The 14,472-nt window shown below is 41.9% G+C and overlaps 1 protein-coding gene across 5 annotated transcripts in view; it reads left to right on the top strand.

Annotated features, from left to right (window-relative positions):
- Positions 1 to 14,472, top strand: part of BABAM2 (BRISC and BRCA1 A complex member 2) — a 311,772-nt gene that overhangs the window by 261,260 nt on the left and 36,040 nt on the right. The gene's annotated exons all lie outside the window — the stretch shown is intronic.

Below are 14,472 nucleotides of genomic sequence, written 5' to 3'. Positions count from 1 at the left end.
TGAACTGATCCAGATTAACCTCGTCACCCTACATGAAATCGCTTCATGCCTGGAGGAGGAGTGACTATCAAAATGCTTAAGGGGCACAGACTCAACTGCAGAAGCAATGGGTTTAGATGGAGAAGTCAGGGAAGGCCTCTTGGAGGAGTTATGATTTTAGAGGATTTTGAAGGTGGGGAGAGTGGATATGATATATGATATGATGTGATATGATATAATATGATATGATATGATATGATATGATATGGGGATTCTGTCAGATATGAAAAGGGAGGGTGTTCCAGACTGGAGGAAGGATGTAGGCAAGGGGTCGATGGTGAGAAAGACTAGATTGAGGTTCAGTGAGGAGTCTGAGTCACTATCTGTGTACCTTTCTCCAGTGCTTAACACAGTATTAGTCATAAAGTAAGCACTTAACAAATGCAATGAATAATGATCATTGCATTTCATGAGTTTGTTAGGTTTATTTACAAACTTCATATAATGGGAGAAAAAAGTGGAAATGTCAAATCCATTTTCATCATTTAGTGGTATCTGAGTACCTACTGTATGCAGAACATTGCGTTAACTGCTTGAGAGAGTACAATAAAAGTAGAAAAGAGTCCCTGGCTTCCAGATGCTGGCAATATAATAGAGGAAGCAGAAAGATACACATTATTGACAAATATTGGAGATAGGACAAACAACAATGCCACACCTGCTGGTAGTAGAAATATGGTACACTACCTTTTTGAATAAAACATGTAAATTCATTTGAATTCAGTTCCACATCAGTGCTAAAATTGTTTTTTTGGCTAGTAATGCCCTAGGTTTAATTGTTGGGGCATGGTGCCTGGAGAAGGTAGGTTTTTAAGAGGATTAGGAAAACGACTGTAGTTTGGTGTGAATGGAGAATTGATAGGCAAGTGAGGGAAAGCTGATTTGAGTCCCTTGAAGCCACTGATCAGGAATTTCTGCTTGAGGCAGAGAGAGATAAATTTGGGCGGGTTCTGAAGAGTGGTGAGAGACGTGCACTGAATTGCATTTTAGAAAGATGATCTGGGTCACTGAGCGTAGTTTGGACTGGCAAGGGAAGAGGCTCAAGAGACCAGCGAGAAGGCTAATATGTAATCTAGTTGGAAAAGGATAAGAAACTGCCCCAGGGTGAGAGCTGATGTGCAGAGAGGAAGAGGAAGCTCCTCATGTTGGCTGACCAATACAGGGATGGAGTGAGGTGAAGAATTGGCCTCAGTATTTTTGAAAATAACCATATGTACTTGAATTTCAAGTTGACCAAATTATAGAAGAGAGCAGCATGGCCTAGTGGATAGAGCATGGGCCTGGGAGTCAGAAGGACTTGGGTTCTCATCCTGGCTCTGCCACTTGTCTGCTCTGAGACCTTGGGCATGTCACTTCACTTCTCTGGGCCTCAGTTACCTTATCTGTAGAATGGGGATTAAGAATGTGAGCCCCATTTGGGACAGGGACTGTGTTCAACCTGATTATCTTGTGTCTACCCTAGCACTTAGAACAGTGCTTGACTTAGTAAGTGCTTAACAAATGCTATTATATGAAATGATAGAGGCACAGGGCTGGCTAGAAGGAGCCCTCTTGAAGTCATACAGCCCCATCCACCAACCCTAGGTAAACCTTATCTCACCCATGCCTAGCCAAAAAATTTCAGAAAAACATAAGAAATACTGTCCTGGGTCAGCCAGACCAATAATCATTTAGTCAATCAGTGGTATTTATTGGGCCCTTACTGTGTGCAGAGCACTGTGTTGAGCGCTTGGCGAAATACAATCCAACGGAGTTGGTAGACACAATCCCCATCTACAAGGAGCCTGGATGAAGGAGCAGGAATCCAATCACCTGTCTTGGTAGGCAGCCTAATATTTGGAATATATTATCTAACATCATCATCAATCCTGCTTATTGAGCGCTTACTGTGTGCAGAGCACTGTACACAAATGTACCCTTGGGAGAGTACAGTACAACAGAGTTGGTAGACACATTCCCTGCCCACAGTGAGCTAACATCCCTAACTTTTCCTTTTACAAATGCTTCATGGGCTTATCATCCCTGAATCCAAGCCCTTATCGAGTCTTTTAACATCCTTAACTGTTGTCGGTAATATTTCTTACTTTCCCTTCTGATATGCTAATGAGGGCATCATAAAGATTTCCAACGAAGGAGATACCAGTCTCCCTTAGCTACTTGTCCTAGAGTCTGGTAACCATTATTATCAGGAAATTCTTCCTTATACCTCATGACTAGTTTTAAGTCTATTTTGTTAAAAACACCTTGGCATAGCCATCTAATTATAAACATATGCTAAGTAACTCTTTAGCTGTGGCCCCTTTTTCTTGTGCATCAATAATAGTGGCTATGACGATGATGATATCAGTATTTGTTGAGTTATGTGGTAGATACAAGTTGATCATGTCAAATGCAGCCTCTGTCCCGCATAGGCTCGCAGTTTAAGTAGGAGAGGCAACAGGTATTGAATCCTCATTTTACAGATGGGGAAACTGAGGCACAGAGAAGTTTGAGTGACTTAACCAAGGTCAGTTCTGAATCTATTTCCTAGAATGTAGGAGGAGGTATTGCTTGGCAGATGCCAATGAACCACTTCAGTTTGGGCAATTTAAACAATGTGCAATGCTGGGTTCCTTTCTGAGGGTGCCAAACTGGAATCATATCATCTCTCCCTAAGACAACTGTACACGGTCTCCTTAAACTCCCTCTGAAGTTTCAACTGATCAATTTACCTAGAAATTCTTCAACTGCGGCTTCAGAATGATTAGATGTAGTTGTTTTTTTTTTTCCTCCCTCTAGTCTCCAACCCCCATTTCCACACCAGACTTGATTGTATTTCAGCAGATCTGGATAGGGCCTATCATGAATTTGGGGTCCTTCAAGATAAAAACCACTTCATACACTTCTGATTTATTAAGCCCTCTGTCACTTTAAAAGTATCTTGTGCCTACAGAGACATGACCAAATGTAACATTTCAAAGAACAAAAGCAGAGACTTGTAAAAAGACATAATTGCTATGTAGTTATCTCCACAGGTGCATGCAACCAACATCCAGGGCAACCAACATACCTATTAAACACTTCACATCGGTTTAGACTGAGTCAAAAACAAAACAAAACCTCAGAAAAACCCATCGTGATCCCACAGTTACAACCTTTTCAGTACATCACTTATCTCCTGTGGGTGGACCGTCTGGAAGTAATCAAGAATGCTCTTTTGTTGCTGTTCTTTCTTCGAAAACAGAAGTAGTCTGTATTTCTAATCCCCACCCACTGCAGGAGATTTTGTGTGCTCAATACATACCGAGTGAGTCAGGCCACCTTTCCAACCAAACGGACCGCTGTTAACGAAAAATACGATCGGTCAAGCCATAGATAAATATCAAGGCATGTTAGAGTAACAGGGAGAATTTAGGTCTGGGGCCACCCAGGAACATTCAGTACTACTCGTGCAGAATCATTCATTTCAGAGAAACGTCTAATCCGGAATTGATCTTTTATTTTTTTTTCCTTCCAGTCTTCTGCACTCCAGCCGTTCTTGAAATATTAGAGTCACCTGCTAGACAGCAGGCAAATCCTTTGTGAATGGGAAATGCAGCTTCTGTCCAAAAGTTGGGTGGAGACGAGGTGAAATGGGACCACTCCTAGTTCTTTATTTGTCATCTTGGTGGAGTTTTTGTTTAATAAGCTTTCTACCTTATCTGCCATCTTATAAAGTTAGAGGCTTAAAGCTCATAAAAGACACACTTATGGATATAAACAATGACTTAGAAGCAGTAAAAAAGAAATCCAAGCTGTTTACCAATATAAATAATTACCTAAAATACTATCCCTCTAGATTGTAAACTCGTTGTGGGCAGGGAACGTGTCTGTTCACTCTGTTGTATTGTACTCTTCCAAGTGCTTAGTACAGTGCTCTGCTCATAGTGCTCAATAAATCCCATTGATGATCCCAGCCCTAATCGGATTAACTGTACTGGATAAGAAGTGATGAAAATGCTTGAAAAGAAAACGCTTCAACCTGCTGTATTCCTCCTTCCAGTTCTGTCTTTGGGGCTTAAATTTATAAATTGCCTCAAGAGAACCATTTCTGGAAAGGCGGACTTTCACAGTTATTAGAGTTATCTTTTGATGATTTTTTTTTTTGGTTTTGTGGAGGGTGGTGGTTTTTGGTTTTTGGGTTTTTTTGGTAAAAAAGACACTGGTTCAAATGTTATTACCTAACTAAATTCAACTTCCTTTTCTACTCTTCTGAGCTAAAGCAATCAATCCACCCAAGGGACTCAGTGATTCTTTTAATGTCATCTTACATGTTTGGCTGTTGCTGTATTTGCTTAATTAAGCACAATCACCAGACTAATTATTACCAAGTAAAGCATCATAAATCACATTAGTTCCAAAGGAGTAAATGAGTCCACCCTGATAGGAATTATAAGATGTAATAGCAGAGTATTGTCTTAAAGTGCTACAACTGTGTAAAATCATTGTAGAATCCCACTCATCATTTGTATTTTCCAAGGCCGATGAATTTGCACAAAGTGTTGGAATGTAAATCATATCCAAATCAGCAGATGTGTAAAAAGAATATTTGGGCGATGTTTGTATCCTGTTATGAATCTGGTGGTCATTTCTTATGAACTGCTCTGGGCCTCTGAAGTTGGGGGCTAGAAGGGAAAAATGATTTACCCACATGAAATCCTGGAGGATTTTCAAAACTCTCTGACTTCGACTCCCTCCTCTCCTTCACCTTGAACAGAGGTTAAGGTCAGTACCAAAGTGTGCTGGAGATATCCGCTGAATCACCAGCACCACTTCCTGCCGCATCAAATAATTCCAAACAATGGACTTCCACACTAAAAAACATGGCCTAGTGGACAGAGCAGGGCTCAATGTACCCAGGAGGCAGAGACTTCCTGTCTCCCGCTCAACTCTCATTGGAGAGGATTAACAGCAGAGAAGTGAGCAGCCAGACTTTATAACAAACTTTCAGGGCTTTTACTTGGGCAAATTATGCCTTCAGTGACTCTTAAAATGTCACTGGAAACTAGAAAATGTTTGCCACACATTTTCATCTGCCCAAGGGAGACTCCCAAACAGCACTGGCAAATTATTTTTACGAATGAATTTGAATAGAAATGTCCACTCTAAGAGCATCATGGATCAGAGCCTCTTCACCCCATTCAGAGGGCTAGGTGTATTGCAGTCTGTTTTGTAAGTTTCCTTTTCATATTTCATTACAGTAATTCACCTCTCCTATTATGAAACTGTGATCTCCATGAGGACATAGCCTTTTTCTATCCCAAGAACAGCGTAGAGTACATTCTGCCCACAACAGATGAAAAATAATAATGTGCTTTCATTTAATGATTAAGTATTTGCCTATGGGGATGGATTTCTAGGTCTTCCTTAACCAAAAATAGTACAATAACCCACATATATTGACTGATTATTTTCAACAGCAATAATTTCTCAGGAAAAAAGATTGTTGTTGGTTTTTTTCCATGCAGCTTTGTCATGTGCCCAGTAAGGTTGATCTGAGACAAACAAGATTAGTTACAACTTGGACAGCCATTTCCACAGAGAGAAGTTGGTTTGGGATTATCAGTTCATTACTTCTCCTCCAACTGCTTCTCTCCATTTACCCTTAATAATAATGATAATTGTGGTGTCTGTTAAGTGCTTACTATGTTCCAAACACTGCACTAAGCACTGGGGTAGAAACAGGATAAGCAGGTCCCACAAGGGGCTTACAGTCTAAGTAGAAGGGAGAATAAGTATTGAATCCCCATTTTGCAGATGAGAGAACTGAGGCCCAGAGAAATTAAAAGTGACTTGCCCAAGGTCTCAAAGCAGACAAGTGGCAGAGCTGGGATTAGAACCCAGATCCTCTGACTCCCAGGCCCATGCTCTTTCCACTAGGCCACACCACTCAATGTAGCAGTATATAGCTTTGAGAAATCTGTATTATTTAAAGTGATCCTTGGCTAAGGTGTGCCAAGACTCTATTATTTTTATTTATTTTAAAAAATGAGAGTAGGATCTTAAGTATATATTTGTCCTCTTGGGTATCTCCACCAGCTTATTTGGGAGCCCGGAGTCAGGTGGTCTGCACCCGTGCCCAAGGAAGCAGATGCCTGCTGTTCATCGAAATGCCCTTAAGTGCTGCCAAATCGTGTCGGGTAGAGCACAACAGCCGAATTAAGCAATGTTCTTCCCACAATGCCTGACTGCTGGATACAGCGGGATGCGGTGTTGGAAGGAAATGTATGCACACAGGGCATTAGACATTATTATTTTTATTTTGATTATTAGTGTTATTATTGTTGTATTTGTTAGGCTTACTATGTGTCAAGCCCCTGCCCCAGATGGAGCTCACAGTCTAGCTAGGAGGGAGTAGAATTTAATTCCCATTGTGCAGTTGGAGAAACTGAGGCATAGAGAAGTTAAGTGACTTGCCCAAGGTCATACAGCTAGCAATTGGCAGAGCCAAGACTAGAACTCAGCTCCTCTGACTCCCAACCCCGTGCTCTGTCAAGTAGGTCATGCTGGGAGGAGAACTAGAATATGAGTTTTCCATAATGTGAGGTTCTGTGGGAGTCCCAACTTTCACTTTCCAGGAAAGTGGGGCATAAATCATTGGAGAAATGGCAAAATGTTTGAATTTACTGAAGCCTAGATTTTAATATTTTACTGTTCTCAGTTGATGAAAAACTGTCCTAGGGAACTTTTGTCTTTTGAAGAGAGAAGGGTAAAACCACATTTCCTTTGGAATATCTAACAGAATCCTCCTCCTCTCCACCCTCACTCCATCCACACCAAATTCTGGTTTCAAAAGTTGAGATTAATGACAGCAGGACTTGTACCGTCACAAGTAAATATTCAGATTTAGCCGGATGACTTGTGGGAGCTTGTTAGGTGAAGTGACTCATTTACGTAGATGAAGTTATTTTTAGAGCTGTAATTTGTACTGTTTAGAAAGGAATAAAGGGATGGTAAAAAGCTAGATCCCTTATTATAGTTTACAGAGCTCATGAACCCAGCTTCCAAACAAAGGATGACTAAGCAAGGGGTCTGTTGGTACTTTCGCTTGGGATTTTACAGATGTGAATCACCCACTTTTGTCTGCAGTCCCAGCATCAAGGTACCTGTGACTCAGCTCTTATTTGGAAATGGCAATAGCAGTCCATTTGAATTTACTTTTGCCGTTCTGAAGTAGCAAGGAAATTACATTCCAAAGGAAAATATGCCCTAGTGATGTTCACCGATCGACTGTTCCCTTAGGAAGGAGCAAATCCTTGAGAAGCAGTGTGGCCTAGTAGATAGAGCACGGGCCTGGGAATCTGAAGCACCTGGGTTCTAATCCCGGCTCTGCCGGTTGCCGGCTGTGTGACCTTGAGCAAATCACTTCGCTTCTCTGTGCCTCGGCTACTTCATCTGTAAAATGGGAATTCAGACCGAGAGCCCCCATGTGGGACAAGGGCCGTGTCCAACATGATTAGCTTCTATCCACCCCGTGTTTGTTACATTGCCTGGCCCAGAGTAAGCACTTGACAAATACCATGAAAAATTACCTCTATCAGTGGATGCTGAAGGAATGCATGTAACTGGAAATCGTACTGCGTAATAGCCAACCTTTTCATTAGATTGCTGCAAGTTACAGTGACACCTACCTCAGATTTGCTTCACGCTCTACGAACTAGCACATCCTTAGCCAAACTCAAAAGACCTCACCTCACTTCTCAGCAAAAATAATGTTGTCATGACCTCTCATGAGCAAAGACAAAATTCCCTCTACTAAATATAGTCCATCATTTATTTGAAAAGGGCAGGAAGTGCTCTCTTCCAAAGCCAATTGATGCTTTTCAGAATTAATGAAGAACAGTAATTCAGTAATCCAGTGTGGCTCTCTCACCATTGGAATGGGTCAGGATGCAGATATAGAACTGTTTTTCTAGAACTGAAGCGTTTATGATATGAAATTGTGAACCAGTACGTGCTAGTGTTGGTTTGCAGAGATGGGGTTTGCTGTGAGAAGAGACTGAGCTATTGAATTTTAAGCCAGATGTGGGTTCATTGGAACTTTAGAGTTACTTATATAGCCACTGTTCTCTTAGTGTCTCACAAAGCTTCCGGAGTTAGTGAATCAATCAATCAGTCAATGTTTTTATTGAACACTTAGTGAATGCAGAGCACTATACTTGGGAGAATACACTATAACAGAGATAGTAGACGTGGTCCCTGCCCACAAGGAGACTAGTTTCCAGTCTAGCGGGGGAGGCAGACATTAAAATAAAAGTATTTTATTTAGTGAACAACAGAGTGTACTAGCATAGCAAGATGCAAAAAGATCTCTACGTTCCAAGATGAGGAACTGGTTAGCAAAGGGTAGTAGAGACATTTGACACAGAGCCCTACACACATAATCATGGTAGAGTATTGTCCTACAAAGTAAAAAGAATGAAGAAACCAAGGGAAATGAAAAACTCTCTGCACTTAGTATGCGCTTAATAAATACCATAGATTGATTTTAGTTCAAAAGTGAGTTTTTTCCTCTGAAGAGATGAATAAATCCCACTCTTTGTCCCCCTGATGTTGAACACCTACAGCTTTGGGTTTCCCTTGGGTCCTGAAGTGATGGGATGACCTGGACAGAGCCATGTGCTGACAGCTGCCTCTGGTCTGGGTGGCATCAAACAGCCCAGCCTGGTGGAAAGAGCACAGTCCTGGGAGCAGAAAGACCTGAGTTCTAATTCCAGTTCTACCACTTGTCTGTTGTGTGACCTTTGGCAAGTCACTTCACTTCTCTGGGCCTCAATTCCCTTATCTGTACAGTGTGGGTAAAGACAATGAACCTCATGTGGAACAGGGACTGTGTCCAACCTGATTTGCTTGTATCTGCCCCAATGCTTAGAACAGTGCCTAACAAATACCAATTTTAAAAAGCCATGTGGTTTCAGCACACTGCAAAATGCTGTGCTGATTTTGCTTACTTTTGTCAGCTTTATTCAGAACAGACCTTGAACCCACGTCTCTTGGGTCCTAGAGCAGTACTCTTTCCTCTGGACCATCCCTCAGCAGGGAAAACCGAGAAAGGTATTGGTATTTTGGTATTTGTTAAGCGCTTACTGTGTGCAGAGCACTGTTCTAAGCGCTGGGGTAGATACAGGGTAATCAGGTTGTCCCACGAGAGGCTCACAGTCTTAATCCCCATTTTACAGATGAGGTAACTGAGGCACAGAGAAGTTAAGTGACTTGCCCACAGTCACCCAGCTGACAAGTGGCAGAGCCGGGATTCGAACCCACGACCTCTGACTTCCAAGCCCGTGCTTTTTCCACTGAGCCACGCTGCTTCTCAAAGGGACACTGTGAATGTCAAGAAGGGTGGCCATCACACTGTTTCTCTAAGGATCCTAAAAGTACTGGTCAACGGTGCTTATTACAGTGCTTTGCACAAAGTAAGTGCCAATAAATATGATTAATAATAATATTAGCACCTGGCACATAGCGCTAAACAAATACCATTAAAAAAGACACTGAATTTTGGCCTTGGATGAACCACCAGTCTGAACCAGTAATGGCGTTTCTTACATTCTTATGTCATATATATATATATATATATATATGCTGATAAAGATTGAATTCATTGGAAGCCCTGTCATATATATATATGTATATATATATATCTGTAATAATTGTATCATGAAACCCTGACCGGTCAGGTATGATCACCAGAAGTGAAAAACTCTGGTGGCAAGAGGCACTGTTTTAATACACAGTTGTATGTGAGGATCAATGGATATGGTAAACTTTCGTTCCAGTGAATATTGGACAGAGGGTGGCGAGGTTATGACTGCTTGGTATCACAACAGTTCACCTCGATGTAAGCTTGGGACAAAGTAAAGCATCAGTACAACTTTGGGAAGTGGCGTAACACATACACAACTAGCTAGCAATAGTTCAATGTCAAGTGGAAGGAAGTTGGCTGGAAAGTGAGATTACTTTCCTTGTCCTACTACTAGGACTATGGGTTTGGAAGCATGGTAACAATGCAGTTCTCTCAAAAATGATTTCGATACTCCTTTCTCAGAGGAAGCAAGGTAGACAGGCTCATCTCTTGAGGCTCAGACTATGTCTCAAAGAAGCAGTGAAGTATTCTCAAGCTTACCTGTCATTCACCCTGCTCATCCTGCACCCCCCCACACACACACATTAAACTTCATATCTTTCCCAGTTCCTCTGCCATCTTGGTTTTGCAAGCTTTCTGTTGATACAACTGTGTTCTCACAGCACATACGACTGCCCGATCCCCCTCGGCATGACAACAAGAAGCCACACACTCAAGACTGTGTGTTCAAACAAGGTTCCGAAGCTTGAAGCTCACCCCAGGCTAGAGAAACGCTGATAAAGATTGAATTCATTGGAAGCCCTGGCTACCCTCCAGGCTTGTCCCCATTTTCAGCTGTGCTTCCACGGAGCAGGATTTTGAGACTTTCTCCTACCCTTACAAGAATGTGCTTTCAGTGGCTGCACTTTAGAGACAACTGAGAAATAATGAAGTGGGTCGGTCTGAGTTTGGTGATAGAATATACTGTACGTATACTAAATAAAACATGTTAACTGCAGAAGTAAATATTTAGGTTCAAGGCTACTTGGTGGAACCAGATAATGATAAACCTGCAAAGAGCTTGCAGTTGAGTATAGCTACTCAGTTTGTAAGCAAGCTGCTTTCACCCTCCTTTAAAGCATTGTCCTTTTGCCAGAGCTTGAATCTGTGCTTTACGAAGCAGGAACTGAACAATTAGTAGTGCTCTTACCACTCTTTGGGGAGGCCAATTCATACAGTTCTCTTTGATTTTTCTTCCTCTTGCTGCTTATGTTTTGGGCATTCCACTATTCATTCATATTCCCACCAGTCAGGGGAAATTCAAGAAATAAGCACTCAGTACAGTGTTCTGCGAACCCGAAGCGCTCAATAGATACCATTGATGGAATGAGTAAATTTTGTGGCTTGTTTGCAACTTAGGTTAAAGGTTTAGTGTCAGAGAGGAAGTTTAAACTATTGACCACAAGATTTGGCAACCGGTGCACACTTTCCAGGGAATGACACTTAAGGTCTTCCTCCCTGGGGTGAACTGGGACAGAACGATACGATTATTTACTCTTTTTATGATTGTGATTACTAACAATTATCAAGTGCTTACTTTGTGCAAAGCACTGGGGTAAATGCAAGGCGGCCAATTAACATATGGTCCCTGTGTCACTACACTTGGCTTAAATTATACTTTGGGGATGATTTAGCACAAGCCATCCCGACTACTGCCAAAAGAACTCTTGATCCTTTTCCGCTGTATCGGAACAATGCTCCCCGAGTGTCAGAGAGGCCAGAAAGAGTGCGGGACTTCATTTTTATGGACACAGAGTGCAAGAGATTCTCACCACAACACTCACTTCCACTATCCACAACACAACACAAACCTCAGCAGCATTGTTTTCCAATGGAAGAATAACCCTACACTTTAATATTTCTCCTAGAAGGCAGTTCTTCATCAACTCAACTCTGCAACATCTCATTGGCGGTCAATAGGCAGCGGTGACTTTTCCCCTCTTTTTAGCACAATCAAAAGTTCTAACATTACGCTTTCTATTTGGAGCTCTCATTTTTGTCAATCTACATTTCAGCATTTGCAGTGTTTCATCCAGTGTTGGTGATGAATGGGGAGAACGCCCCCTCCCCCGCCGGGCCAAACAGTGTCTCTTACTGTGCAAGTGACTGCCAGGTTCAGTTGCAGTGTGAAACATGAATGAGATCCTTCGGACCAGAGCTCGACACGTGCTTCATAATAATAATAATAATAATGATAACAGTAATGATGGTATTTGTTAAGTGCTTACTATTGTGCCAAGCACTGTTTTAAACACTGAGGCAGATAAAGGTAATCAGGTTGTCCCACGTGGGGCTCACAGTCTCAATCCCCATTTTACAGATGAGGTAACTGAGGCACAGAGAAGTTAAGTGGCTGCCCAAAGTCACACAGCTGGCAAGTGATGGAGCCGGATTTAGAACCCATGACCAACGTGTGTTGGCCCGGCCCGGGTTGACTGACGCTAGCTTCAGTCTCATTTGGTTAAGAAGGGACTCCAGGTCTCACTTCAGGGGGGATTGGGGTGGGGAGAGGAGGAGAGGTGTGAAGGAGTTGCTGGGTGCGTGCAGCTCTCCCTCTGGCATGTTGGTAGTCACATCTGCAAAAATAGTAATTGTGGTATTTGTTAAGTGCTAACTATGTGCCAGATACTGTATTAAGTGCTGGGGTAGATACAAGCTAATCTGGTTGGACGCAGTCATGATGCACGTGGGGCTCACAGTCTCAGACTCCATTTTACAGGTGAGGTAACTGAGGCACAGAGAAGTTAAGTGACTTGGCCAGGGTCACACAGGAAACAAGTGGTGGAACCGGGATTAGAGCACTATGCTAAGCACTTGGAAGAGTACAGTAAACAGAATTAACAGGCACATTCCCTGCCCATAAAGTGCTTCTCTTCTCACTGTCTTTCACCCTGCATATTCAGTCTGTGACTAAAAATCTCTTCTGTTTTTCCTCCATAACATTTCCCAGATTTGCCCCTTCTTCCCCATCAAAATGTCCAACCACTGTCTATTTTGGTCGAGGCGCTTGCCATTGCCTGACTAGGCTATTGGGTCAGTCTCCTTATTAGTCTCCCTTTTCCGGTCCATACTTAACTCTGTGGCCGAGATCATTTTTCTAAAATGTCATTCTACCTACATCTCCCCACTCGTCAAAAACCTCCAAAGGTTAGCCATTTCTCTCTGCTATAAGAAGAAAGAAACCATCGAGGAATGGTTTTAAGGCATACCATCAGCTTTCTCCCACTTACTTATCTGCTCTCCTTCCCTGCTCCACTCCAGCTTGCCTTCTTCATTCCTCTCAAACTCACTTTCTCTCTTTGTCTCATTCTTTAATCTCCCATCTTTAACCCCATGTTCATATCCTTTCTCCTGCCTGAAGCTTATTTCCTCTTAAAATCTTCCCTACCACAACTCTCACCATTTTCCAAGCATTTCTGAAATCCCACTTCGTCCAGGAGGCTTTCTTCTTAAATCCAGGAACTGTGTCTTTTACTTGTATGGTACCCTCCCAAGTGCTTAGCACCATGATCTGGGCCATTGATAGGTAGAGACCTAAGCAAAGAAATACATGTTCTAAAGAGCGAAAGGGCTAAAGTGCCTCAGTACATTCAGTTTATTTTAAATGATCTTTAGCATAAATTTTCCATGTTTGATTTTCTATTTTTCCAGCCAAGTGTGTCCTGATCCACTTATTTGATCACAGCTAATGCATTTTTTACAGATTGAGACTAAAAACCATTGCAGTTTTCTGTGTTTCTATTGTCATTGGTTGTTTGATTTCCTTTAACATTTTTCTTTTAATGCCCACTTTCCAGGTTCCCTTTTTAGGATTTTGCAAGTTGTACCTCATTTTGGCTTTTCTGTGTTGGCTATTTAGTAAATGTCCATAAAACACTTTGAAAATAAATATTGCCGAATAATTGTAATATAGTATCAGAATTTTTTCCCCATTGAGCTAACTAAGGAAGGGCCAAGGATCTATTCGGCATAATTAGACCCTAAAAAAATCTGTACTAAAGCCAATTTCAGTGAATGGAGGGTTCGTTGGAAGGAGATGGGTAGTGTCTGAAAGTTGAATTCTGACTTCTGGGTTGTTGGTCTGAGATAAGTGCTACCCAAACACTGTATAGAAGGGGATCATACAAATTGTAGGGGCTGTCATTGAGTTCCAACCCCCAGGACAGCCTCACCATTCAAGATGCTCTTATTTTCCACAACCTACCTGGAAGATTCCCAGGGCTCAGTAGTGAAGGGCTTGATACACCATTTGGAAAGCACTGGCCAACAAATCTGAGTAATTTTCATTGAATCTCCTTTAGACTTGCAAGGTGGATGTAATCACTTTTTAGATATCTATGCATTTGTCATGACTCATAAGAGTAAAATGTTTGATAATAATAATAATGATTGTGGTATTTAAGTGCTCTCTATGTGCAAGGCACTGTACTAAGCACTGGGGTGGATACAAGCAAATTGGGTTGGTCACAGTCCCTATCTCAAATGGGACTTTCAGTCTTAATCCCCATTTTACAGAAGAGGTAACTGAGGACCAGAGAAGTTAAGTGACTTGTCCAAGGTCACACAGCCAACACATGATGGAGCCAGAATTAAAACCCAGGGGCTTCTGACTCCCAGGCCCGTGCTCTATCTCCTAGGCCACACTGTTAAAATATGTTTTTATTAATCACGCCAACACACAAAGCATATGAAAGTTTGCTCTAACTTTTTCCTGTTTCCTTTAAACCAGAACTGCACCATGATGATATCTAGAGAACACTTCTCCTCCAAATTTGGCTTGACTTCTTTTA

Source organism: Ornithorhynchus anatinus, chromosome 9 (assembly GCF_004115215.2).
Source record: "Ornithorhynchus anatinus isolate Pmale09 chromosome 9, mOrnAna1.pri.v4, whole genome shotgun sequence".
NCBI lineage: Eukaryota > Metazoa > Chordata > Mammalia > Monotremata > Ornithorhynchidae > Ornithorhynchus > Ornithorhynchus anatinus.
This window is presented reverse-complemented; position numbering and strand designations above follow the sequence as displayed.